The sequence below is a fragment of the Callithrix jacchus genome, chromosome 18 (assembly GCF_049354715.1).
Source record: "Callithrix jacchus isolate 240 chromosome 18, calJac240_pri, whole genome shotgun sequence".
Lineage (NCBI taxonomy): Eukaryota > Metazoa > Chordata > Mammalia > Primates > Cebidae > Callithrix > Callithrix jacchus.
Window position 1 is genome coordinate 25,649,246 of NC_133519.1, and position 27,445 is coordinate 25,676,690.

Genomic DNA, 27,445 nt, shown 5'->3' on the forward strand with positions numbered 1-27,445 from the left:
TAGTGCTATAATGAACATGGGAGTGCAAACATCTCTTCAACAAACTGATTTCAAGTCTTTTAGTACTCAAAAGTGGGATTGCTGGATCATATGGTAATTCTATTTTTCATTTCTTGAGGAAGCTCCATAATGTTTTTCATAATATATGTACCAATTTACATTCCCACCAATGGTGTATAAGAATTCTGTCTTAATCTGTTTTTTTCCTGAAACTAGGTAATTTATTTTGAAAAGAGGGTTTTTTTTTTTTTTTTTGGCTCATGGTTCTGGAGACTTGAGAAGTTCAAAATTGGGCAGCAGCATCAAGTAGGCTTCTAGGGAGGGCTTCATGCTGTGTAGTAACAGGGCAGAAGGCATCACAGGGTGAGGGGGGCAAGAATGTGCCAGCTCAAGTCCATCGTCTTCCTACAAAGCCACCAGTCCCACTCCCATGATGACCTATTAATCCATTAACCCATTAACCCATGAAAAAATTAATTCATTCATGACATCTATGCCCAAATCATCTGTTAAAGACCCTTTCTCTTAATATTGCCACACTGGCATTATGTTTCAACATGAATTTTGGAGAAAAAAAAAATTCAAACCATAACAGGTTCCCTTTTACACACATCCTTGCCCCAACACTTATATCTTGTCTTCTTTATAACAACTTCTATGGTTTGAATGTGTTCCCTACAAAGCATGTATTGAAAACTTAGTCCCCAGTGCAACAGGGTTGAGAGATGGTGACTTATGGGAGGTATTTATGTCATCAAGCCTCTACTCTCATGAAAGGAATGAGGCCAATTATAAAAGGTTTTAGGATCATAAGTTTGACATTTTGCTCCCTTGCTCTTTACCTCTCTTGCCCTGCCAGGGGATAATGCAGTAAGAAGGCCCTTACCAGACCCTGATACCTCAACGTTGGATTTCCCAGTCTCCAGAACGGTAAGAAATAAATTTCTATTGTTCATAAATTACTCAGTCTGTGATATTCTGTTATAACAATGCTAAACAAATGAAGACAGAAACAGGTACCAGAAGTGGGGTGTTCTAGAATCAATTTCTAAAAATGTGGAACAGCTTTGGAACTGAGTAATGGGTAGAGGCTGGAATAATTTGGATGATCAGACTAGAAAAAGCCTAGATTGCTACAAATGGTCCTTTATGGCAATTCTGATAAGATCTAAAAAAAAAAAAAGCTGTAGAAATAGCCTAAGTCTTCTGAAGAAGTACTTAAATGGCTATGATCAGAATGTTGGTAAAAATATGGACAATAAAGGCTTTTCTGATGAGGTCTCAGGTGGAAATGAAGAACAAGATAGTCAGAACTTAAATAAAGGATACTCTTGTTATGCAGCTGTAAATAACTTAGCGGAATTAGGTTAATGCCTTAGAACATTTGTGGAAGGCAGAATTAGGACCTTGAGGGCAAAGTTTCCAGATAGGTACCTCAAGGGCTTCAGTATTTGCTGCCCAGGGCTACCCTACCTTGGAATTCTGCTCTTTGTATTCCAGTGCAGCACTCCTTGGTTGCCCCAGCTGTGGCTAAAGTAGGCTCAGATGCAGCTTGTGCTGCCCTCTGGGGAGTGCAAGTGATCATTCTTGGGGGGATCCACACGGTCTTGACTCTGTAGTGTAGAGTGTGTAGCTTGTGGGGTCATTGTGGCCTCCAACCATTTCAAACAATGTTCCAGACAGGCCAGCAGCCAGTCAGAAACCTGCTGTAGGGTCAGAAGACTTTCAAGAACTCACACTAATGCAGTGCTTAGCAGAGCTGTGAGAATGGGGCCACCATCAAGATCCCAGAATTATACAGCTACTGGAGTGGGATACTAGCCTGGTAGATCTGCAGGTGTGAAATTCAAGTCTGTGAGCTGTTGTGTGGGCAGAGTCTAGCAAAACCATAGAGGCAGAGCTGCCTGAGACTTTGTGGGCCCAATTTCTCCCCTCCTCACTGCACCTTTGAGTGCAATGCCCTTCCTGCCCCATGTGGTAATTTTGGTACCCAGGAAGTACATCAGGCAGGATTTGGCATCGATCACACTCAAGTTTGAATACAGGCATTGCCCCTACCTCAAGGAGGTGGGACATGAAGTGAAAGATTATTTTTGATATTTGGTGATTAACTTTTTCTTGGTGGGTTTTGGTTTTATTTGGCACAAGTTACCTATATTTTCCTGCCTCTTTTTCCCTTTTGGGATGGAAATATATATCCTATGCCTTTCCCACCATTGTATTGTAGAAGTAGATAATTATTTTAATTTCACAGGCTCACTTTCTTTCTAACTGAAGGGCTATTACTAACCTCTCCTATAGTGTAGATCTGCTTGTGATAAATTATTTCAGCTTATTTGTGTCTGAAAAAAAGTCTGTTTTGCCTTCAGTTTGACAGATATTTTCACTGGGTATAGAATTCTCTCTTGACATATTTTTCTTTCAGCTATTAAAAGATATTCTGCTACTGTTCTGTTTGATATTATTTCTAACACGACATCTGTTGTCAGTCATTTTGTTTTTCAGTATAATGCTCCTTGGTGTGGGTTTTTGTTTGTTTTTCATGCCTATGGTTTATTGGGCTTCTTCGATCTGTGGATAGTTTTTTATCACATAAAGGAAAAACCTGCCCTTATTTCTTCAAATATTTTTTTCTGTAACCCTATTTTACATTTTTTAAGGGCTTGAATTACATGAAAATCAGATGGTTGGAGGTGTTTGATGTGGTTTTTTTTGTTATGTTTTCTTTCTCAGTGTTACCTTTAGTTAGTTTCTATTGCTATGTTTTCAACTTTTTTTCCCTGTAGACGCTAATATGCTTTTAATCCCATTCAGTGCACTGTTCATCCCACATACTGTAGATTTATCTCTAGAAGTTCAATCTAGATTTTTTAAATGTCCTCCTTGTCTCTACTTGTCATTTGCAGTCTTTCCTCTATATATTTCAAGAAATGGAACATAGGTATAATAATTGTTTTAATGTAATTGTCTACTAATTGTATCATTCATATTATTCATATATCTATTTTTTTCTGATTCATTTTTTTCCTTATTAGAGGTTTTATTTTTCAGCTTCTTTGCATGTCTTCCAATTTTTGATTGGGTGACCGCCATTTTGCATTTTACTTTGATAGAATGCTGAATTATAAAACATCTAGCATTTATATTTGTAAATATAATCATATATTTATATTTATTCAGTTACATTACTTGAAAATCATTTAATCTTTCTGAGGCATGATTTTAAGCTTTTTTAGGTGACATTAGAGAAGGCTTAATCCAGGAATGGCTTTCCTCAACTCCTATGGCAATGTCCACATGAATTGTAACATTTCCTACTCTGGATGGTGGCAATGTAAACCATGTCTAGCTATGTGTAAATTCTGAGAATTTTCTCCTCTGTTGATTTTGGGTGCTGCTTTTCTTAGAATTGGGTAGTTTCTTACCAATCCTTTGATAGGTACTCAGTTGAGGATTTGAGATGAAGTCTCTGTAGTTCTCTGAATTTGTTTTTCAGTGGAGATTTCTCCTCTCTAATACATTGCCATTTGAACTTGGCCACATTGGCTTCCCCAGTCTCATATCTGTATTTCTTTTTATTTTATTTTTTACTTTTAAAATTATACTTTAAGTTCTGGGGTACTTGTGTGGAATGTACAGGTTTGTTACATAGGTATACAGGTACCATGGCGATTGGCTGCATCCATCACCCCATCATCTCCATTAGGTATTTCTCCTAATGCTATCTCTCCCCTATCCCTCCAAACCCTGCTATCCTTCCCCTAGCCCCCAACCCCAGGGACCAGTGTGTGATATCCCCCTCCCCATGTCCATGTGTTCTCATTGTTCAGCCCCCACTTATAAGTGAGAATATGTGGTGTTTGGTTTTCTGTTCTTGTATCAGTTTGCTGAGAATGATGGTTTCCAGTTTCATCCATGTCCCTGCAAAGGACATGAACTCAACCATTTTTATGGCTACATAGTATTCCATGGTGTATATGTGCCACATTTTCTCTACTCAGTTTATCATTGATGGGCATTTGCATTGGTTATGAGTCTTTGCTGTTGTGAACAGTGCCACAATAAACATATGTGTGCATGTGTCTTTATAATAGAATAATTTATAATCCTTTGGGTATATACCCAGTAATGGGATTGCTGGGTCAAATGGTATTTCTAGTTTTAGATCCTTAAGAAATCACCCCACTATCTTCCACAGTGGTTGAACTAATTTACACTCCCACCAACAGTGTAAAAGTGTTCCCAATTTCTCCACATCCTCTCCAGCATCTGTTGTCTCCTGATTTTTAAATGATCACTATTCTAACTGGTGTGAGATGGTATCTAAATGTGGTTTTGATTTGCATTTTTCTAATGACCAGTGATGATGAGCATTTTTTCATATGTTTGTTGACTGCATAAATGTCTTATTTTGAGAAGTGTCTGTTCATATCCTTCACCCACTTTTTGATGTTTTTTTTTTGTGTGTAACTTCAAGTTTTTATAGATTCTGGATATTAGCCCTTTATTAGATGGGTAGATTGCAAAGATTTTCTCCCATTCTGCAGGTTACCTCTACACCTTGATGATAGTTTCTTTTGCTGTGCAGAAGCTCTTCAGTTTAATTATATCCCATTTGCCTATTTTGGCTTTTTTTGCCATTGCTTTTGGTGTTTTAGTCATGAAGTCCTTGCCCATGCCTATGTCCTGAATGTTACTGCCTAGGTATTCATCTAAAGTATTTGTGGTGTTAGGTCTCATGTTTAAATCTTTAATCCATCTAGAGTTAATTTTTGTATAAGGTATAAGAAAGGGATCCAGTTTCAGCTTTCTGAATATGGCAGCTGGTTTTCCCAACTCCATTTATTAAATAGGGACTCCTTCCCCCATTTCTTGTTTTTGTCAGGTTTGTCAAAGATCAGCTGGTTGTAGATGTGTGGTGGGCCTTCTGAGGCCTCTGTTCTGTTCCATTGTTCTATATCTCTGTTTTGATACCAGTACCGTGCTGTTTTGATTACTGTAGCTTGTATTATAGTTTGTAGTCAAATAGCATGATGCCTCCAGCTTTTTTTTTTTTTTTTTTTTTTAGAATTGTCTTGGCTATGTGGGCTCTTTTTGGTTCCATATGAAACTTATGGTGGTTTTTCCCACTTCTGTGAAGAAAATCAGTGGTAGCTTGATGGGGATAGCATTGAATCTATAAAGTACTTTGGGCATTATGGCCATTTTCACAATATTGATTCTTCCTATCTGTGAGCATGGAATGTTTTTTCATCTGTTTGTGTACTCTCTTATTTCCTTGAGGAGATTCTTCACATCCCTGGTTAGTTGTATTCTCAGGTATTTTATTCTCTTTGCAGCAATTGTGAACGGGAGTTCACTCATGATTTGGCTCCGTTTGTCTGTTATTGGTGTATATGAATGCTTGTGATTTTTGCACATTGATTTTGTATCCTGAGACTTTGCTGAAGTTGCTTATTAGCTTAAGGAGGTTTTGGACTGAGATGATGGGGTCTTCTAAATATATAGTCATGTCATCTGCAAATAGAGACAATCTGACTTCCTCTTTTCCTGATTGAATACATTTTATTTCTTTTCCTTGCCTGATTTCCCTGGTGAGAACTTCCAATCATATGTTGAATAGGAGTGGTGAGAGAGGGCATCCTTGTCTTGTGCTGGTTTTCAAAGGGAATGCTTCCAGGTTTTCCCATTCAGTATGATATTGGCTGTGAGTTTGTAATAAATAGTTCTTATTATTTTGAGATACGTTCCATCAATACCTAGTTTATTGAGAGTTTTTAGCAAAAGGGCTGTTGAATTTTGTCAAAGGCCTTCTCTCCATCTGTTGAGGTAATCATGTGGTTTTTGTCTTTGGTTCTCTTTATGTGATGAATTACATTTGTTGATTTGCATATGTTGAACCAGCCGTGCAACCCAGGGATGAATCTGACTTGTTCGTGATGGATGAGTTTTTGGATGTGCTGTTGGATTTGGTTTGCCGGTATTTTATTTAGGAATTTTGCATCAATGTTCTGCATGGATATTGATGATTTTTGCATCAACGTTCAGCCTGGATTTTTCTGTTTTAGTTGTATCTCTGGCAGGTTTTGTTATCAGGATGATGTTGGTTTCATAAAATGAGTTAGGGAGGATTCCCTCTTTTTGTATTGTTTGGAATGGTTTCCGAAGAAATGACACCAGCACCTCTTTGTACTTCTGGTAGAATTCATCTGTGAACCCATCTGGTCCTGGACTGTTTTTGGTTGGTAGGATATTAATTGCTGCCACAATTTCAGACCTTGTTATTGATCTATTCAGAGATTCTACTTCTTCCTGGTTTATTCTTGGGAGGGTGTAAGTGTCCAGGAATTTAGCTGTTTCTTCTAGATTTTTGGGTTTATTTGCATAGAGGTGTTTATAGTGTTATTTCTGTGGGATTGATGGTGATAGTCCCTTTATCACTTTTATTGCATCTATTTGATTCTTCTCTCTTTTCTTCTTTGTTAGTTTGGCTAGCAGTCTATCTATTTTGTTGATCTTTTCAAAACATCATCTCCTGGCTTCATTGATTTTTTGAAGGCTTTTTTTGTGTGTCCTTTTCTCCTTCAATTCTGATCTGATCTTAGTTGTTTCTTCTTCTGCCAGCTTTTGAATTTGTTTGATCTTGCTCCTCTAGTTCTTTTAATTGCAATGTTAGGGTGTAGATTTTAGATCTTTCCTTATTTCTGTTGTGGGCATTTAGTGCTGTAAATTTCTTTCTACACACTTCTTTAAATGTGTCCCAGAGATTTTTGTACATTGTGTCTTCATTCTGATTGGTTTTGAAGAACATCCTTATTTCTGCCTTCATTTCATTATTTATTCAGTAGTCATTCAGGAGCATGTTTATCAGTTTCCATGTAGTTGTGCAGTTGTGAGTGTCTTAAACCTGAGTTCTAATTTGATTGCACTGTGGTCTGAGAGACTGTTTTGTTTTCTGTTCTTTTGCATTTGCTGAGGAGTGTTTTACTTCCACGTATGTGGTCAATTTTGGAATTAGTATGATGGGGTGCTGAGAAGACTGTATATTCTGTGGATTTGTGGTGGAGAGTTCTGTAGGTGTCTGTTAGGTTCACTTGGTCCAGATCTAAGTTCAAGTCCTAGATGTCCTTTTTATTTTTCCATCTCATTGATCTGTTGAATATTGACTGTGGGGTATAAAGACTCCCAGTATTATTGTGTGGGAGTCTAAGTCTCTTTCTAGGTCTTTAACAACTTGCTTTTTGTATCTGGGTGTTCCTTTATTGGGTGCATATATATTTAGTTTAGTTAGCTCTTCTTGTTGCATTGATCCCTTTACCATTATGTAATGCCCTTCATTGTCTCTTTTGATCTTTGTTGGTTTAAAGTCTGTTTTATCAGAGACTAGGATTGCAATCCCTGCTTTTGCTTTTTGTTTTGTTTTGCTTTCCATTTGCTTTGTAACTCTTTCCTCCCTCCCTTTATTTTGAGCCTAGTGTCTTTGCATGTGAGATGGGTCTCCTGAATACAGCACACCTATGGGTCTTGACTGTATCCAATTTGCTACTCTGTGTCTTTTAATTGGGGCCTTTAGCCCATGTACATTTAAGGTTAATATTATTATGTGTGAATTTGATCCTGCAATTTTGATGCTAGCTGGTTCTTTTGCCCATTATGCAGTTTCTTCATAGTATCAATGGTCTTTACAATTTGGTATGTTTTGCCATGGCTGGTACTGGTTGATCCTTTCCATGTTTAGTGCTTTTCTCCAGGAGCTCTTCTAAGGCAGGCCTGGTGGTGACAAAATCTTTGAGCAGTTGCTTGTTTGTAAAATATATTATTTCTCCTTTGCTTATGAAGATTAGTTTGGCTGATATGAAATTCTAGGTTGAAAATTCTTTTCTTTAAGGATGTTGAATATTGGCCCTTACTTTATCTGCTGTGAGTCTGATGTGCTTTCCTTTGTGGGTAATCCAACCTTTCTCTCTGGCTGCACTTAGCATTTTTTTCTTTCATTTTAACCCTGATGAATATGATGATTGTATGTCTTGGGGTTGCTCTTCTCAAGGATTATCTTTGTGGTGTTCTCTGTATTTCCTGAATTTGAATGTTGGCCTGACTTGCTAGGTTGGGGAAGTTCTCCTGGATAATATCTTGAAGAGTGTTTTCCAACTTGGTTTCATTCTCCCTATCACTTTCCGGTACACCAGTCAAACATAGATTTGATCTTTTTACCTAATCCCATATTTCTTGGAGGTTTTGTTTATTTCTTTTCACTTTTTTTCCTCTAATCTTGCCTTCTCTCTTTATTTCATTGAGTTCATCTTTAATCTCTGATATCTTTTCTTCTGCTCAATTGATTCAGCTATTGAAATTTATGTATGCTTTACGAAGTTCTTGTGTTGTGTTTTTCAGCTCCATTGGGTCATTTATGTTCTTCTCTAAACTGTTTGTTCTAGTTAGCATTTTGTCTAATCTTTTTTCAAGGTTTGTAGCTTCCTTGCAGTGGGTTAGAACATGCTCCTTTTGTTCGGAGGAGTTCGTTATTACACAGCTTCTGAAGCCTGTTTCTATCAGTTTGTCAAACCCATTCTCCATCCAGTTTTGTTCCCTTGCTGGTGAGGAGTTGAGATTTCTCAGAAGAGAAGAGGCATTCTGGTTTTTGGAGTTTTCAGCCTTTTTGAGCTGGTTTCTTCCCACCTTCATGGATTTATCTATCTTTGCTCTTTCAAGTTAGTGACTTTTGAATGGGGTCTTTGAGTGGATGTCATTTCTGTTGATACTGAAACTCTTTCTTTCTGTTTGTTAGTTTTCCTTCTAACAGTTGGGCCTCTCTGCTGGAGGTTGCTGGAGGTCCACTCCAGACCCTGCTTGCCTGGGAATCACCAGTGGGCACTGCAGAACAGCAAAGATTGCTGCCTGTTCCTTCCTCTGGTAGCTTCATCCCAGAAGGGTACCCACCAGATGCCAACCAGAGCTCTCCTTTATGAGGTATCTGTCAGCCCCTGCTGGGAGGTGTCTCCTAGTCAGGATACATGGGGGTCAGGGAGCCACTTGAGGAGGTAGTCTGTCCCTTATCAGTGCTTGAAAGCTGTGATGGGAGATCCACTCCTCCCTTCAGAGCTGCCAGTCAGGGACGTTTAAGTCTGCTGAAGCTGTACCCACAACCACCCCTTTTCCCAGGTGCTCTGTCCCTGGAAGGTGGGGATTTTACTTCTAAGTCTCTGATGGCTGCTTCCTTTTTTTAGGGATGCCCTGCCCAGCAAGGTTGGAGTCTAGTGACCCAGTCTCCCTGCGAAAGCCTTGCTGAGCTGCCATGGGTTCCACCCAGTCACTGTGTAAACTTCCCAGTGACTTTTGACACAGGTGAGGTTAAAACTGCCTAACCTAGTCTCAGCAGCGGTGGATGTCCCTCCCCCAATGAAATTCACATGTTCCAGGTTGAGCTCAGACTGCTGTGCTGGCTCTGAGAATTTTAAGACAGTGGATCTTAGCTTGCTGGTCCTCATGGGGGTTGGACCCACTGAGCCAGATCACTTGACTCCCTGACTTCAGCCCCTTGTTTCGGGGGAGTGAGTGGTTCTGTCTTGTTGGCATTCCAGGTACCACTGGGATATGAAAAGAAAAAAAAACTACTGAGGCTAGCTCAGTGTCTTTCTAAATGGCTGCCCGGTTTTGTGCTGGAACCCTGGAGCACTGATGTTATAGTAACCAGAGGGAATCTCCTGGTCTGCAGGTTGTGAAGACTGTGGGAAAAGCGCAGTATCTAAGCCAGAGTGCCACAGTGCCAGGAAAAGTCCATAATGGCTTCCCTTGGCTAGGAGAGGGAGTTCTACATCCTCTTGCACTTCCCAGGTGAGGTGATGCCCTACCAAGCTTCATCTCACCCTCCTTGGGCTGCACCCACTGTCTAACCAGTCCCAGTGAAATGAACCATGTACCTCAGCTGGAAATGTGGAGATCACCTATCTTCTGCATTGCTCTTGCTGGGAGCCGCACATCAGAGCTGTTCCTATTCAGCCATCTTGCCAGCAATTTCCTGTATTTCTTTAACCCAAGAAAATTTCTAGGCTCTGTCTGGGTTTTCCCTCCCCTCCCCTGCATTCTAAATTACTCTAAGGTAATTCTCCCCTTATTTGTTTGCCTTTCTCATAGATTACTGTCTGGTACTGCCTGATATCCTAGGTCTTGAAAACTGTTGTTTTATATATTGTTCTCACTTTTTGTTTGTTTTGGGTGAAGGGTAAACCTGTTACTCCTTGTTGGCTCAAGTGACAGCATATTTGATATACTTTTAGTTGTACAGAAAAGTTTCAAAAATATTTTAAGGTATCTTTCATACACCTTTTACTTATTTTAATCAATTGTTTATATTTTACCATTTTCTCTGTGTGTGAGTGTGTGTGTGTGTGTGTGTGTGTATTCTTTTCCTGGAAGAAAATTTTTGAGTAAGTTCAAGATATGCTCCTTTATATTTAACTGTGTTAGTGTGTATATACTATGAACAAGGTCATTTTCTTGCATAACCAGATTTAAGTTATAAAAATCAGGAAATTTGATAGTAATATAATACTGTCATCTTATCATTTTAATCAATTGTTCCAGTAAATTCCTGTATAACTATTGACTTCTCCAAACCTAGGATTAAATCCAGGATTCTGCATTATGTTTAGTGGCCACATCTTGTTAGTGTCTAATCTGGAACACTCTTCAGTCTTCATTCGTGCTTCTTGACCTTAATACTTTTGAAGATTTCAAGCCAGTTGCTTTTTAGAATATTTCTCAATTTTTATTTGTCTGGTGTTTCTTCATGATTAGACTTAGTATATACTTTTGGCAAGAATATTACGAAGTGATTATATATTTAAGTGCTTCAGTGTTAATGGGCATACATATTTACAACTCTATTTCCTCTTGGTAAATTTATCATTACAAAGTAACTTTCTTTTTGCCTTTTGTGGCAGATTTTGACTGGAAGTCTATTTTGTCTGGTGTAACTGTGCTTATTTCTGCTCTTTTTGGGTTGCCATTTTCATGAAATAACTTTGTTCATCCCTTTACTTTTAGTCCATGTGTGTCCTTAAAGGTAAAATGAGTATCTCCTATGAGCAGATAGTTCGACCTTGTTTTTAATGTAATCAATCACTCTGTGTTTTGATTGAGTAATTTAATCGCCTAACATTTTTTTTTTTTTTGGTGGTTGGAGAATCTCTTAACATTTTAAGTAATTATTGATAGGTAAATATTGATAGATAATGACATTTTGTTAATTATTTTCAGACTGTTTTGTAGTTATTTTGTTTTTTTTTCCCACCCTTGACTTCTTCTTTTGCAATTTGTTAATTTTTGGTAGTGTTATGCTTTGATTTCTTTCTCTTTTGTGTCTCTACTAGAGGTTTATTTTGTGATTATCACAAGGCTTACCTAAAAATATATTTTAATAGTCTACTTCAAGCTGATAACAACGGAAATTAATTGCATTTGAAATCTACATTTTTATTTTCCCCACTCCACATTGTATGTTATTGATGTCATAATTTACATCTTTTATGTAATGTGTAATCATTAACAAATTATTGGTTATTGTTATAATATTTTTTCTTTTAGCTTTTGTATTAGAATTAAAAGTGATTTACATGCCACAATTACAATATTAAGGCATTTAAAATTTGAATATGTATTTAATTTTACAAGTGAGTTTTATATTTTTATATGTTTTTATGTTGTTACCTAGCATGTTTCAGTCTGTTCAGGCTTCTATGATAAAATGACTTAAACTGGTTACCTTATAAACAAAAATGTTTTTCTCACAGTTCTGAAGTCTGGGAATCACTGGCAGATTTGATGTTTAGTGAATGCCTGCTATCTGCTTCATAGATGATGCCTCTAGCTCTGTCATCACATGGCAGAAGGAAAAAACAACTTTCTTCAGGCTTCTTTTTATAAAGGCACAGATCTTATTTAGGAGGGTTTTTCCCTTATGACCTAATCACCTCCGCTTAACACTATCACATTGGAATATTTGGCCAATATCTCTTAACAAAATTAGGGATTAGTTTTATATATATGGATTTTTTGGGGGGGGGTGAGGATGTAAATATTCTGATCATAACAGAATCTATTTATTACAACTTGAAGAACTTTCTTTAGAATTTCTTGTAAGTTAGGTCTAGTAGAGATGAACTCCTTCAGCATTTTTGGGAGGTGAGGGGGTGGTCTGGGAATGTCTTTATAAAAGACAGCTATTTGTTTACCATTGATGGGTATTAGGTTGGTTCCATATCTTTCCTCTTGTGAATAGTGCTGTGATGAACACATGTGTGCATGTGTCTTCATGGCAGAATGATTTATATTCCCTTGGATATATACCTGATAATGGGATTGCTGCATCAAATGATAATCCTTTTTTAAGTTCTTTGAGAAATCACCAAACTGCTTTCCACAATGGCTGAACTAACTTAACACTTTCACCAGCAATGTATAAGAGTTCTCTTTTTCTCTTTTCTCTATAACCTCATCAGCATCTGTTATTTTTTTACTTTTTAATAGTAGCCATTCTAACTCATTTGAGATGGTATCTAATTGTGGTTTTGATGTGTGTTTTTGTAATTATTAGTGATTTTTTGCATTTTCTCATATACTTGTTGGCCAAGTGTGTGCCTTCTTTGGAAAAGTTCCTATTTGTGTCCTTTGCCCACTTTTTAATGAGATTGTTTGATTTTTTGCTTTGTAAATTTAAGTTCCTTATAGATTCTGAATATCAGACCTTTGTCAGATGCATAGTTTGCAAAAGTTTCCTCCCATTCTGTAGGTTGTCTGTTTACTCTGTTGAGTTTCTTTTGCTGTGCAGAAGTTCTTTTCTTTAATTAGATCCCATTTGTCAATTTTTGGTTTTGTGGCAGTTTCATTTGGCATGTTTGTAATGAAATATTTGCCAGATCCTGTATTGAGAATGGTATTTTGTAGATTATCTTTCAGGATTTGGATAGTTTTAGATTTTACATTTAAGTCTCTAATCCATCTTGAGTTGATTTTTGTTTATGGTGTAAGGAAGGGGTACATTTCCCAGCACCATTTATTGAATAGGCAGTCCATTCCCCATTTCTTGTTTTTGTCAATTTTGTCAAAGATCAGATGGTTATAGATGTGCAGCCTTATTTCTGGGCTCTCTATTCTGTTCCATTGGTCTGCAGTTCCATTTTTGTACCATACCGTTCTGTTTTGGTTAGTGTAACCATGTACAGTTTGAAGTTTTTTTTTTTTTTTTTTTTAAACTAATAAGCCTCCTTTTCAGACATGTGTTAGTGAAAAGTTGGGAAGGATCACACAAAAAAGGAGATTTTAATGCATTAGAAAACTAGTAGCTATAATGCAATTGGAAATAAGTGACTTGGGAAAAGATTATAAAGGTCGGTCTGTAGCATTATGAGCTCACTGCATGTTTTCTGTCATCTGCAGGTACCTTGTGCAATGCTGTGTCTCAGAATGATAAAAAAATAGTTGATGAGAAAAGCCTTCATTTCTTAAATTATTGTTATACAAATGGTACCATATTTCACTGTTCACTGGCATGTATTTAAGAAAATTGGTTTAAATTAAAAACAGTCATTTAAAAATTTCTTTATCTATGGGACTCCCTTTCAAAAACATTAGAAAAAAAATGAGATCTAATATCAAAACCTGAAATTTTATTTTTTTGAAAAAAGAAAGACAGGTTTGTTTAGAAGCTTACATAAGTAAAATGACCTTCTTTGAAGTTTGAAGTTAAGTAATGTGATGCCTCCGACTTCATTCTTTTTGCTTAGGATTACCTTGTCTATCCAGGTTCTTTCTTGGTTTCATATGAATTTTAAAATAGGCTTTTCTAGTTCTGTGAAGAATGTCATTGGTAGTTTGATAGGAGTAGCATTGGATCTGTAAATTGCTTGGCAGTATGGCCATTTTAATAATGTTTATTCTTCCTATCTATAAGCATGGCATGTTTTTCCATTTGTTTATGTCCTCTCTGATTTCTTGGATCAGTGTTTTAAAATTAGAGGTCTTTGGCCGCCTTTTAAAGCTTTAATTCTAGGTATTTTATTCTTTTTTGTAACTATTGTGAATGGCATTGCATTCTTGACTTATCTCTTAGCTTGGATGTTGTTGGTGTGTAGGAATGCTAGCACTTTTTGCACATTTATTTTGTATCCTGAAACTTTGCTGGAGTTGTTTATCAGATCAAGGAGCTTTGAGGCAGAGATTATGAGGATTTCTAGGTATAGAATTATATCTTCTACCAAAAGGGATACTTTGATTTCCTTTCTTCCTATTTGGATGCTTTTTATTTCGTTCCCTTCCCTGATCTAGCTAGGATTTCCAGTACTATGCTGAATAGGGGAGGTGGGAGTGGGATCTTTATCTTGTTCCAACTTTCAAGGGGAATGCTTCCAGCTTTTGCCCATTCAATATGATGTTGGCTGTGTGTTTCTCATGGATGGCTCTTATTATTTTCAAGTATGTTCCTTAATGCCTAGTTTGTTGAAGGTTTTTAACATGAAGAGATGCTTAATTTTATTGAAGCCTTTTCTGCATCTACTGAGAAGATCATATATTTCTTTTTTCTAGATCTATTTATGTGGTAAATCACATTTATTGATTTACATATATCAATCCAACCTTGTATCCCAGAGGTAAAGCCTGCTTGATCATGTTGGATAAGCTTTCTGATGTGTGGCTGAATTTGGTTTGCTAGTATTTTGTTGAGGATTTTTTTTTCATCTGTTTTCAAGGATAATGGACTGAATTTTCCTTTTTGTTGTTGTTTCTCTATCAGATTTTATTATCAGTATGATTCTGGTCTGAGATAATGAGTTAGGGGGGAGTCCCTTCTCAATATTTTGGAATAGTTTCAGTAGGAACAATACAAGCTTTTCTTTATAGATCTGGTAGAATTTGGCTGTCAGTCCTTCTGGTCCTGGGCTTTTCTGGTTGGTAGGCTTTTTATTAGAGATTCGATTTTGGAACTCATTGGTCTGTTCATGCATTCAATTTCTTCCTGTTTCAATCTTGGGAGGCTGCGTCCAGGAATTTATCAATTTTTTTTCTAGATTGCCTAGCTTGTCATAGAGATATTAGGTTCTGAGAGTTTTTGTATTTCTGTGGGGTCAGTGGTAACATCCCCTTTGTCGTTTCTGATTGTGTCTATTTGGATACTTTCTCTCTCCCTTTTTTATTTGTCTAGCTAGCAGTCTATCAGATAATCATTAATTCTTTTAAATAACCAATACCTGAATTCTTTGATCTTTTGTATGGTTTGTTGTGTCTTAAGTTCAGTTCTGATTTTGGTTATTTCTTGTCTTCTGCTAGCTTTGGGATTGGTTTGCTCTTGTTTCTCTAGTTCCTCTAGTTGTTAAGTTCTTAATTTGAGATCTTTCTAACTTTTCGATGTGGGCATTTAGTATTATAAACTTTCCCTTAACAGTGCTTTCGTTGGGTCCCAGAGATTCTATATTGCATCTTCGTTCTCATTATTTTTACAGAATTTCTTGAGTTCTGCATTGATTTCATTTTTTACCCAAAAGTCATTCAGGAGCAGGTTTTTAAATTTCCATGTAATTTAGTGGTTTTTTAAGCAATTCTCTTAGCATTGATTTCTATTTTTGTTGTGCTGTTTTCTGAGAGTGTGGTTGGTATAATTTTGTTTTTTATTAATTTGTTGAGGATTGTTTTATGGCCAATTTTGTGGTTGATTATAGAGTATGTGCCATGTGCAGATGACAGTATATTTTGTGTGAAGAATTCTGTAGATGTCTGTTAGGTCCACTTGGTCTGATTTTGGTTTAGGTGAGTTCAGTCAACTGGCTGAAGATTAAGGGAACAAATATCAGTTCAGAACTCCAATGCTGTGTGCTCAAATTCTGAAGCCCTTCCAGCTTTCTTTCCTGGATCCTTGAGGTTAGAAACCTACTGTGCTGGAGTGGCCAAGGTGTTTGCAGACCTCTGGTAACAACACTATGATGAGTGGTGCCAGCCAAAGCACTTCATCAGGTGATGGTAGCAGGATTCATGCTCAACTGCATGTGCTAGCAGCAGCAGCAGCAGCAGCACAGCACAGTGCATGCTTATTGGCTGAGGTGGAGCACTGACAGGTGCAAGGGTGCCAGTCTCCATGCAGGTATTCACCATCTTTGGTTTTAAATATGTTTCCTGGATTCTAGAATGTTCTGGAGCCCTCCCTAGAGATCTCCCAGTACCTTTAGGTAACAAGGCATTAGAAACTATAGCAGAGCCATGTGGGCCTCACTAAACAGAGAATATGGAACAGTGAAGATGTGCTTGAGGTTGGCCGCCGGAAGCAAGAGTTTTCTTTTTATGAATGAGTTACAGGAATTTTTATATTAACTCGATATCAGTCTGTAAAATACCAGTTTTGCAAATATTTTCTTCCACCTCAGGGCTTGCGTATATTTTTCTTAATGTTTTCTGAATGAGCAGAAATTTTCAATTTTGATGAAGCCTAATTTGTCATTATTTTTCTTTTTATGGTTACTGATTTCTGTGTCCAGTCTAAGAAAGCTTTTCTTACTCCCAAGTTACAGTGGTATTGTCTTATTAGTTTTAGTTTTCACCTTTGGGACTAGGAGTCATTATAAATTAATGTATTGTGTGAAGTCAGGGTCAAAGTTTCTTGTTTCATATATTCATATCTAGTATTTTATCATTTGTTAATTAGAGTTTCCTTGCCATATTAGATTACTTTGATTTTTACCAAATATTAAATGATCATAGAAGTGTGGGTATATTTCTGATTTATATTCTGCTCTATTGCATCAATTTACTGACTCTTATGGCAGTAACACCTTTCTTGGTTACAAGAGCTTTATATTTTGAAATCATGTGGTAAAAATTGTGTAACAACTTTTTTTCAATATTGGCTTTGGATTTTCAGGTCTTGCATTTCCATATACATTTTAGGATGAGATTAACAATTTTTACGTAAAAGTCTGCTGAGATTATTATTGGAATTGCTTTCAAATAATTTGTGAAGAATTGTGGGGATCAGTTTGCAAATAATTGACATTTAAAAAATGTTGGTTTTATAATCAGTGAACATGTTATGTCTTTTACTTAAATTTTAAATTTTCTGCAATGTTTGTAGTTTTCATTTTACAGGTATTATGTTAAGCTTATTAAGCATTTTATGATTTTTGATAGCATTGAAAGTAGAGTTGTTTGAATTAAATTTTATAATTGCTATTACTATGTAAAATACAATTAATTTTGTATATTATCTTTATATTCTACAATTTTGCTAAATGCACTTACGAGTTATATTAAATGTTTTGCAAATTTATTAGATTTTTCTGTGTTAACAATCATGTCGCTGGTCATAGTGGCTCATGTCTGTGATTCCAGCACTTCAGAAGGCCAAGGTGGGTGGATCTCTTTGATGTCAGGAGTTCAAGACCAGCCTGGTCAGGAGTTCAAGACCAGTTTAGTAGAGTGAAACCCCATCTCTACTAAAAATACAAAAATTAGCTGGGCAAGGTGGTGTGCACTTGTAATCCCAGCTACTGAGGTGGCTGAGGCAGAAGAATTGCTTGAATCTGGGAGGCAGAGGCTGCACTGGGCTGAGGTCATGCCACTGCATTCCAGCTTGGGTGACAGAGTGACACTCCATCTCAAAATCACCACCACAACCACCACCACCACCATGTCATTTCCAATTAGACAGCATTACTTATTTTTAAATTTTTGAGCCTTTTATTTATTTCTTTTACTTTATTGGCCCTGGCCATGACCTATGTAAAATGTTGAATAGGAACGGTGGGTGAAAGTGGGCATCCTTGCCTTGTTTGTATCTTATGGGAAAAGTGTTTAATCATCATTAAGTATAATGGTACTTTTTCTTTTTTATCAAAACTATCATATTAATGAATTTTCTTCAATTATTTTATTAGATTTTAAAAAATGAATTTCCATTAAAATTTGTCAAATGTTTTGGGGGAGAATGGGAAGATATTTGCCAAAGGGTACAAAGTTTCATTTAGAAAAGATGAATACATTCTGCAGATACATTGTGCAGCATGATTTCTATACAATAGTAATATTGTATACTTGAAAAATGTGGAAGTAGTAAGTCTTAAATATTCTGGTCACACAAAACCAAGTATGTGAGATGATAGGTAAGTTACCTAGCTTGATTTAACCATTTCACAATGTATGCATCTATCAAAACATCACATTGTACACCATAAAGAGATACAATTTTTATTTATCAATTACACCTTTATAAAGTTGGGAAAAATTAAAACAGACAAATCTGAAAGTGCACGTACTCAAAAACAAATAAATTCAAAAAATAGAAATTAGCCAAGTGTTTTCTGTGCATCTATTGATGTAACAATTTTTCTCAACCATTTTGTTAGTGTGTTGAATTGCACTTATTTTTAAATGTTATACTTACGTTGCATTCTTAGAATACATACCACTATATCATAATGGAATTTCCTATTTACATATAACTGGACCCATTTTAGTTAACATTTTTGTTAAGTGTGTCTACCTTTTGTTCATAAAAGATGTTGCTCCCTCTTTCTATGTAATGTTTTATTCAGGTTTTGCTATTAGTTTTATTCTGACCTCATGAAATTAATTGGAAAGTGATTTCGTCTTTTTCTCAAAGAGGTTATGTACGTTTGGTTTTATTTTCTCCTCAGATGATTGATAGAATTCATCAGTAGAACCACCTGAGCCTAGAGTTTTCTGTGTGAAAAAGTTTTTGATAATAAATTCAATTTCTTTGCAAGCAGATATATGGGCCTTCCAATTTTCTGTTTTATCTTGTGCCAGTTTAGTAAGTGTGTATTTTGAGAAATTTGTTTATTTTTTAAGCTGTAGAATTTGTTAGTATAAAGCTGTTTATAATATTACCCTCTTATAGTTTTAAATGTGTGTACAACCTTTAATGAAAACTACTTTTTGTTCCTAATATTGGTAATTTGTGTTATCTCTCTTTTTTTTTCATCATGGCGTCAAGACCAGTCGATTTTGCTGATCTTTTCTAACACTAACGTTGGACTTGCCATTTTTTTTTCTTATTGTTAATTTTCTATTCTCTATTCTCATTTTTATTTCCTTCTATCATAAACTTATTAGCATGTATCTTTATCTTTACAGTTGTAATGGTTAGAAATAGACAGACCTCAATTTTTAAAGTAAGAATTAAATGATAACATGTTTTCTGGTGCACACTAATAAATAGTATTCATTCTAATTATTATGAACACTTTCCTGATACTTCCTGTGAAGGTTTCTATAAATTTCTAGTTAAGAGTAATTGATATTAAGTATTGTCGTCTGTATTTATGTGAGGGAAATTTTAACTGGATAGAGATAACAGGTTAATATTTTATGTTTACTGAATAAAATCACAAACATTTGTAAGGCTGCATTCCCTTCAAAATGGAAACAAAACAGGGACTGTTTTTACTTGGGTGAGACAATCTTCTCCTAAACTGTAGCTCAGTTGCTTACTATCTGATGAGGGCATTTTTATAGACCTGTGCTGAGCTCAGCATCCCAGTCCCATTTATTATGTTGAGTGAGATCAGCCTGGGGTTGCAAAGAGATAGGAATGTATAGAACCTGGTATCTATGATGGCCGTGAATAAGAGAAAAAATTATAAAAATGAGAAAGTCAGGTATCAAAAGGTAGAATGAAATTATTTCTTGCTGAAACCCAACAATATGACAAAACCATGTTAGGTACTTCATACACTCTTTGCTATTCCCAACATTATGTGATATAGATTATAATATCCATTTTAGAGATGAGAAGATCTAAGGTTATAGTCAGCTATATAATGAGATGTGAAAGCCCATTTCTTAGCACTACATGAAGCCTGTACACTCCCTTCAAAGTAAAGTAGATAGCTGTACACTATTGCCAACATGCATATGGTGTCAAATGGTGGCGTCAACTGCAGTGTGGATTAAGCAATCATGTTAACACTCATCTTCAACCCCACAATTTAAAATCTCCTGTGATGTGAAGTGGGATAAAAGTTCTGTATAATCTCAAATAAGATTTTTTTATTTTTGGGTAAGAGAAGGTGGTGGCAGGAGGGTTGTATACAATAAAACAACTGTAGACTTTACAGTTTGTTTTTTGTTGGAAGGTAATGAGGTCTAGGGAATTTAAAACATCTCCAGAAAAGTAAAAGTTGACCTTGCTTTATGCACTGGGTGCACTGAGTTGAATATAAAGCTACTATTTATATATCAAATCTCTTAACATAATTGTGAAGCTTTACTCCCATTAGGAAAACACGTGCACTGAAAATCAGTGTCTTGAATACAAGACCCAATAAAAACAACTCTTAAGCATCCTAACATGCACTTCAAAGGAGCATTTTGTCTCTGTCAATATGTAGTCTACCGTGTATTTAATTTTCTGAGGAAATCCCTGTGAGCATTTTGCTAAATGGGTAATCAATCTACCTGATCTCGCCTACTTCAATTAAAGCACAGCTACAAGAGCACAGACAGCCCTCCCACAGTGAAAGTGGCAAACAGGGCTAGCAGACGGAGGTTTGGGGCCCAGCTGGGGCATGCCCCCTCATCCCATTGTCCTCAGGGGCATGAAGGGCAGGAAAATGGCAAAGGACAGCCAGTTTGCCACTTTCTCACATGCTGAGTCTTATTTTTCATTACACACGGTTTTTCTCACTACAAGCTGACTCCTCCCTTGGTTTTATCTATTTCTCTCCCTCACTCTTTCTTTGCCTCCTCTTCCTCTTTTCCTCCTCTTTTAGCTCTTTTTTCTACTTCCCCTTCCTCTCTCTTTATTTTATATGCTGCCTTTTGTTGCTTTTATGAGAGTTCTCAATAAATGAATTCAATATTTATTGGCTATGTTACTTACAACACAGTAATAAGCATGGCAATCTAGAACCCATTACCAAAGATTTTAGAAGCCAGATATGCTACTAAGAGGTGCTTTTTCAGACTCCCTTTTTGTGAGATAGAATGAGCGATAGCTGTCATTAATTCTTTCAACAAATTATTTAGTATCAGTCACTGTTCTAGGTTATGAATATAGCAGTAAAAGAAAAGAAATACATGTCTACAAACCTTCCTACTTGGCAGGGGATGGAGAGACATATGTAATTTAAAAAGTAAATTATATAGTATATTGAAGGTGGTAAGTGCTGTGGAGAAAATAGAGGAGGGCAAGGAGGATGCAAATGGTGCAAGGTTGCAATTCAAGAAGTAGTTTCAGGGTTGGCCTTGCTGAAGTGGAAACATCTGAGCAAGACTTAATGGAAGAGAAGATGAAGGAATGAGTTGTGTTTCTCTTTGGGAGGCTATCCAGAGGAAAAGCAAGTGCAAATGCCCTATGGTGGGAAAACTCTTGAAATATTTTAGAAACACAAGGGATAGAGCATTTAGGGCTGAATTTTCCAGTAAAATTGCTATTTAACTTCTATGTGTAGTTTTTCAGGTGTTATCATTTGTTGTTATGTACTAAAGACAGAGTAGTTGATTCCAAAGGGACTCCTAAAGGAATTTATACAAGATCAGAAAGTGCACAGATTGCTAGACTCAAAAGGAGAATTTAACATGGTGTTGGAATAGCATAGAAGGTTCAGGCAGGTGGTAATACCAGGCTGATATGAGCATTTTACCAAATGCGTGCACATCAGCTCATTCCAAAGGCTGCTGCAAGGACACATATGCCCAGTGGATAAAATGCAGGCAAAGCAGTAGACTTAAATAAAGAACACATGTATTACATTTCAACACTTAATTTGCTTTCTTCCTTCTTAAGCTTTACTCTCAGCAAATGCTTCCAGCCTTACTGAGAACATCTGGTCTTAGTTTCCTCACCTTTACCTCCACCTAGGCTTGTCCCTAAGGCCTTTCTTTCGTCCGATAAACTCCCTCTTTCTCACTAAGCTCCAGCCTTCTTTAGCATTCCTCCCAAACTTCTCTCCATAGGAGCTGTAAATTTTCCCATTTGATTACATCATTTTTCTGCTTTCCAGTGAGAGCAGGCAGGTTTTGTTTGTTTGCTTCTCTTACTCATTATTGGATACTCAGAAAGCTGGTACTTGCTTGTACCTAGTAAACATCTCATAAATGTTTCTAAGTGGAATGAATGGTAATTCTCTTTAACTTTCAAACAAAAATAATCCCCTTTACTGTGCTTCCAGAGGTAGCGAGAGACATGTGTGGATGGGGCATTCTTCATTTCCCCATCTCTCTCCTAACTCCTACCTTCCCATTTCCTAAAGAGCAAGACCTCCCAATGCTGTAAAACCTTAGAATTTTACATATGTCAAAGTCACCCACTTCTTCTCTTTCTCAATCAAAAGCCCCATTCCCTCAACAGGAGCATTTCCTTGGGAAAGAAGGAGGTAAATAATCTGACTGAAGTAATTTACTTTGATGTCCCAACCATTACATCAGAGCCCTCTTGGGGAGTATCTGAATTTTCAAAAAAGGGAGAAAGCTTGTTCATCTCTACATTTTGATCTTGAAAATCTCATAAAACACTATCAGTTAATTTTAAAAGAACTCATTTAGTTTGGGGAAATTATTGCCTGTTTTTCTTTATGAGAGATAGTCCCTTGGGATTGTTTTTTGTAAATCTGTTTTTTGTCCCTTCAAACCTTTTAAGTGCTCTGTCTCTGGGTCTCATCATGGTTATTTTCAAACATCAATTTCGAGCTGTCTCTCTCGCAGCTGAGGCATCTCTGAGTGACATTTCCTATCAGGTCTGCAAGTGCATCTGACCTAACTCTGATTGTCCCACATCAGTGCTGTGAGGGTCCAGCCAGTTTCTGTGATTGTGGGGTAGAACAATATCAGCCAGTGGGTTAGCTCTATTTCACTCAGCAGCTTCTTCAACTAAAATCCCTTATTTTAAAGGGCCACTCCAGGGGCGAAGGCGATGAGGACAAAAGTGTAGTTTGACAAATCAGCAATCCTATTGAAAACCATTTCCAGTAGTTTTGGAATCAGGGGAAGACGTGCTGTGTAGACGGGCCTGACATGCCCAAAGCAACTGTAGTGGCTCTCTACATAGTAAAAAATTTCAGAAAATAAGGCAGGGTGGGCAGGAAATGTAGACACTTTCAAATTACTTTAACTTCTCTGGTTTTCTTGCCAGATTGATTTCTTTCATTAGGGGAAGTTACTTCCATCTACATACCATTCTAGCCTCAGGAGGTAAGAGACTGATTTAGTGGTCTTAATTTTGAAGTGTCCTGAATTTTCAGGAATTTATTCTTTAATATTTGAATGCCCATATGTGACACTTAGATTCATTGACTTGATTTGGGCGTAAGTCTTTTGTGAGTTAATGCTGCGAGTTGAGTTGGAAGCGTTGTTTTGAATTAGTGTGCCATCATGGTGAATATCAAGCACTATAACTAAGTGATTAGAAAACTGTTTTCAGTACAAGTTTGTTAAAGGCCCATTGTGACTTCTTGTTTCCTATTTTCTCTGCCTTAACCATTTTAGCCTCACATTCAGAACCCTGAACCAAAGTTTTCCTCATCTTTCCTTAATCTCTGGCCAGTGACCTCAATGGAAACATTATTGTTCCTTCCCTAGCCCCAAGAAGGAGGTGTGAAAGTGTGCAGGAATTTTCATAGTCACAGTTACTTAGGAGCAGTGCCAGCATTTGATGGGTTGGGTTTGGGCATGCTAAAAATTCTTCAATGTTGCAAATGAAGAATTGTCCCCTTGCTTCTAATGCCGAAACACACACACTGATAAATATCATTCATCTGGCTCTATCAGCTTTACAATGATCCCTCTGCCCTAGCTCACTCGCTGTGTCCCCTCCTCATTTGTATTATTGCTTACTCTCTCTTCTTTACACATCCGTCTATGTCTGTCCCACCTGAGATATCCACTCATATACTGTCTACCTCTCTGAATTTATCCTTAAATACTCAACTTTATCTTCACATCTTTCTTGAAACCTTTCCCAACCTTGCCTCTCTGAGTAGCCTCCTCATACTATGAATTTCCTTCCCATCTATTTTATGCATCACTCTCAGGAGAATCAATCACAGTCTTTGTTTTTGAGTGCTCTGGGTCTGTTATTCTTTTGTAGGCTCCTGCAGAGCAGTCTTGTGCCATATACTTCCTCATCATTTGTTTCATCTTCTGTAACCTTCTGCTCTAGCTAAATAAATCGACTTTCTTTCCCTCAAACAGGATATGGCAGAGCCTGCTATGTGCGCACCACAGCCTACTTCCTTGTCTTCTTAGACATTCAGTGAGGCCTCCCTGGCAGTAGGTGTTAGGTCTGAGTTTTAGCCAAATGAAAGTGGGCAAACCTGAGGTATATCACTTGTAGGTCTGGCACATGACAATTTTTTTATGTATAATCAATCTTTAGTCCTTGTCTTTCCCATCCACCAACTAAAGGGAGAAGATTTCAAAGACCCAGAGGAGAACAGAGCCACAAGGCAACAAGACTTAGGTCCTTAAATGACTAGGCAGAAGGCCGCTCACTCACTGGGAACTGGGAACATCTGTATTGAACGCTATATGAACAAGAAATAGAGTTTAATTTTGTTTCACCACTAAGATTATTGCAATTTTGGTCATAGCAAGCATTACAAACACATGCCATACCCTTTCTCATCTACGAGAGCTTATTTTCATTTGCTCTCATTGCTTGAAATGAGTTGCCTCTTCACATGTTTAAATGTTATGCTTCATCTGATACCAGATTAATTTCTACCTCCAATTTTACCAGTCCAGGGTGACTTCCTCTCCAAATTCTTGAAAATGACACAGACTACTTTTCCATTTGATTGACCAATACTATAATACTGCATTTATTTTTATTTAATGTGTATAGTCTATATTCTCTGGTAAATTTTAAGATCTGTCAAAGTCGTACCTTTGTCTTATGCTTCACGGGATTAGGAATGTTGTAGATGCTCAGGAAATAATTGTAAAATGAACAGATGGCCTTTCAAAAAATTTTTACATATATCTCTTCTGACTGGCCTAACTTATGTTATAGTATTTTGCTCCTTCCACAGATGATTTTGGTGTCATTTCTTGTTTCTGTGTCTACTTTTTAGAATTGCTTCACAAAAATGCTGGTGCAAGAAAATTACACCTTCTTCATATCCATTCTCTTTCACCGTATTTACTTTTAGTGCTCTTTATTTATGTGTGCTTAATATATGTTAGTTGAATGAATGAATGTATTCTCTCCTCTGAATTTAGAAAAGAGTATATGAAAATTAGCTTATACCTCCTGCTTTAGGAGATATCAAAACATCGTACCAGATTTCTTTATTTTCTTTAGTATTATGACAGTCATTGCATAGGGTTGGCTGACTTGCGAATTAGGTCAATCATTACTGTATCGACTTTTTTTTAATCTAACAAAGAAAAGATTCTTCAGTCTGTTACTGCGGTGTGATAATCACTTCTGCTGGTTTCATATTTGAGTTAATGTATCCTTATGCATATGATATGTTTTCCAAATTAGTGGGGTAATGTGATGAGTCTTTCCTTCAAGATATTTGTTTGAAGGCAAATCTACTACTGAGGAAAAGGCCTTGTCAAGAAATCAAAATTATTGACTCTGGTCTTCCTTCTCCCCTACTAAACCTTGAGACCCCATTCAGAAATTAATGGTGTCCATAAAGAGGAGGTGCACAGAATCACGCTTCAGGAGACCTGATCCCTTTTCCCAACAGTGTGATTCTTGGAAATCCACCTCTTTCTGCATCATTCTTGTAAGGCCAGTTGCCTCGCTGGGAGCTTGGACATGCCCATCCCTCTCCCTGCCTGAAAATTACATCACCAGAATACACCCATCTTCTAGCTCCACCTTGGAAATCCCCTCTGCACTCAACACTAAGCTCTGCATTCAGCACCTAGCCCGCTCACCGGAAATCCCGCCTACCTACCAATAGCAACTTGCCCCGTCCACGTCCTGTTTCTCCACAGCCAACCAAACACCTTCACTCCCTATTAAACCCCACACCTGAGAGAAGTCAGGTGTGACTTCTCTGGTGTCTTTCCCTAGGACCGCAGAACTTCGCCTGGGAGCCCAATAAATTGGTGTCTAATTGTTCTCATGCAGGCCTCGGTTTCCTCATTTTCAACTTGGCAATAAACTTCACAAGACAATAACCCTTACAATTCTAGTCAGAGGAAAATGGGTCAATATATTTTTCACTTTCTTCTTCATGTCTTACTAGGGTCAATGAGACAATATTAATAATCACATAGGTAATTTCTGACAGATAATGGGCACAAATTTTCATAATATATTGGTGTTAAAAACCTTTGGAATCGATGTGAAAAAGATGGCTTAAGTCTTCAACTAGCCCTGATTACTTGCAGACAGATGTGACACTAACAACAGGTCTGCTTCCTTTGGTCAGATCCCTGAGTTTCTGTCAGCCTTGAAAGGGGCAGATGTTAGGCCAGAAAGAAAGAGGCCAGTGCCTGGGAAATTCCTAAGTAGCAAGATGTGAAGGCTCCTTCACTAAGGAAGTCAGCAAGGTGGTAAGCCAGGGCTGCAGTGGTTGGTGCTGTCAGGGAGAGCCATGGTAGAAGGAGGAGACATTTATGGTAAAGGATAGGAGCCGTGATGAGTGAGAAAAATTCAGTGACTCAGAGCAAAGCAATACAAATTATGAACTAATTAGAGTTTTAATTAGAAGACTGCCAGTGCTTTTCCATAAACTGTCTCATTCACTATTTAATATGTCTATTCAACTTAACTGCTTGCTTAGTATGGGCGTGGACCAGACTTCTTGTATGCCTACCTTGTGTCTAACATAATGCTAGACACATTGGAAGTATTTGGTACATATCTGCCAGAGGATTGATGTCTGTGCTTTGTTTCCATTTGATTCATTCTTTTCTGTTTCAGGTTTTGGGACTTATTTTGTAGCTGCATTTAGGTATTCATTTTCTTATTCACTCAAAACTTGTGCATTAAATGCCCAAAACTGTGCTAAGAGTTATAGACAAAGTTTATACCATTTTAGAGCTTTTATTCTACATAGATATCAAAATAGACATATATACCATACATATGGATTAAAAGACAAATGCAAAAATAGATATATTTATCTATCTGTCTAATCTATTATCTGTCTATGAAATATAAACAGAAAACTAAATGAAGTAGGGGAGGAATCCATGCAAAGTTCTATAGAGAGAATTCTAGGCAAAAGAATTGTCTAGTTCCTGAGGCAGACATGTGCTTGCTGTGTTTGAGGAGCAGCAAGGAGGCTCCTGTGACAACAGAGTATTAGCAAGGGGGAGAATTACAGGAAATGAGTCCAAAGAGTTAGGCAGGGGCCAGATTATTTAGGGCTTTTACACAGTGGTAAAGACTAGAATTTATTACGAATGAGATGAGAAGACACTGAATGGCTTTGAGCAAGGGATAGACCTGCCTGATCTGATTTCCTTCTCACTAGGA

At 37.1% G+C, this 27,445-nt stretch overlaps 1 long non-coding RNA gene across 1 annotated transcript in view; it reads left to right on the forward strand.

Moving 5' to 3' along the window:
* The first annotated feature begins 859 nt into the window (after nucleotides 1-859).
* The window catches only part of LOC118149155 (uncharacterized), a 178,932-nt gene continuing 152,346 nt past the window's right edge, over nucleotides 860-27,445 (forward strand). Inside the window, exon 1 of the long non-coding RNA XR_004736414.3 lies at nucleotides 860-930. This is a non-coding gene — a long non-coding RNA (uncharacterized LOC118149155). The remainder of the gene's footprint in view (nucleotides 931-27,445) is intronic.